Source organism: Etheostoma spectabile, chromosome 13 (genome assembly GCF_008692095.1).
Source record: "Etheostoma spectabile isolate EspeVRDwgs_2016 chromosome 13, UIUC_Espe_1.0, whole genome shotgun sequence".
NCBI lineage: Eukaryota > Metazoa > Chordata > Actinopteri > Perciformes > Percidae > Etheostoma > Etheostoma spectabile.
Window position 1 is genome coordinate 3,933,721 of NC_045745.1, and position 1,461 is coordinate 3,935,181.

The following is a 1,461-nucleotide window of genomic DNA, read 5'->3' on the forward strand; positions in this document are numbered from 1 at the left end:
CCTGTCAATCCATGCATGGACGAGTGCGTACCTGGATGTGGTGTATATGGAGCACTGGGAAAAACTCTGGACACTTGGGTGTGCGATATTGAGGCTGTGAAGTCTAGACTGTAGCCATGTTTGGTTCCTTGTCTTGTATATGTTGGTGTGTATGTCTATTAGGGTGTGTGATTTTATCTCCCTCCCTCCCATCTTTTCTCTCCAAGTTCTATTTTATTTTTCTGTATTGTTTGTAATTGTTAATTTTTCAAAGTTGATCATAAAACATCCGAATGGTCCTATATTACCCGAGTGACACACTGAATATCTCTTATCTCAGTCTGAGGTGGAATGAACCTGGCTTAACAGGAAGATTCCTTTTTAGCGTAGCCGGAAAGAGTTAAAATATGGCTTTAATTAACAGCCTGAAAAAGATTTCCATTATCGCTTTATTGGACAGTTTAGCCTTTAAGGCCTTTAGCCTGGAAAAGAGTAAAAATATGGCTTTAGCAACTTAATTTTTTTTTAATACAGATTTATTTGGACATTTAACATTGATAGAAATCATGATTTAGTTATAGTCATTATTCAGTTATTTATACTTTACCAATGTGTTGCATTTTATTAGCTTTTCACATGACCCCTTGTATCAAATCTTGACCTAGAAACTAATGTCAAATGTAGTGGAGTAAAAAATTTAGAGTTGAGTGTCAAAGCAACATTAAATGAAATACAAAAATGTAAAAGTTGAATTAAAAATTAAACTTACGTAGCCTACAGAACAGTAACAAAAGTAACTACATCATCTTGATTTATCCAGCCCCTGATCACTAGAACATCGTTCCAAGGATTTTCTCTGCATGAAATCTGGAAAAAGCCTCAAATCTCACCATGATGTCAACTGATGATATCTGACATTATCTGACATTTATTTGACGTTTATCCAGCTAACAGTGCTGCCAAAACGACAGGAAAGGGGAGAAAATACTAAAGCCGCTTCACGGACCACAAGGCAGACTGCCAAGGAGCTGGTCGAGACCCGTGTCTCTAGCGCCCCTAGTGGCGGTAACCTGTAGTCCTTGATAGTCCCGAGACAGACCACAGAATCGGCTACAACGCTCTCTCCATTAAACGACTATGTATAGGCTTCAATATGAGGCATACAGTAACAGTGACATGTGCCTAATATCCACACTGACTAACAGGTTTCCTTATTTTAAAAGGCACCACAAACAAGCACTGTAAATCTCAAAAATACTGTCATTCTTTTCAAAAAAGCGTTTTTGAATTGTCTTAGTGTTTGGACTTCCGAGCTTGCTAGGGGATCGTGAAGGCAACATCCGTCACCAGTGTTTGGCGCGTGTCGCTTTCCAAGGTGTTGACCTGTAAAGGAACCTTCGTCGTAGCTAATTTTGGTTTAACTTTTGTTATCCGAGAAAAAGAAGTTAGTTATTAATTAATGTTCATAGAAAATAATTTGGG

The 1,461-nt window shown here is 38.1% G+C and overlaps 2 protein-coding genes across 4 annotated transcripts in view; one reads left to right on the top strand and one right to left on the bottom strand.

Annotated features, from left to right (window-relative positions):
* The window catches only part of lhfpl7 (LHFPL tetraspan subfamily member 7), a 134,063-nt gene that overhangs the window by 4,030 nt on the left and 128,572 nt on the right, over positions 1–1,461 (bottom strand). The gene's annotated exons all lie outside the window — the stretch shown is intronic.
* The window catches only part of spata22 (spermatogenesis associated 22), a 4,240-nt gene continuing 4,139 nt past the window's right edge, over positions 1,361–1,461 (top strand). For all 3 annotated transcript variants that reach the window (XM_032532968.1, XM_032532970.1, XM_032532969.1), the window contains exon 1: positions 1,361–1,461. This exon is cut by the window's right edge. The gene's annotated coding sequence lies outside the window, so the exon portion shown is untranslated.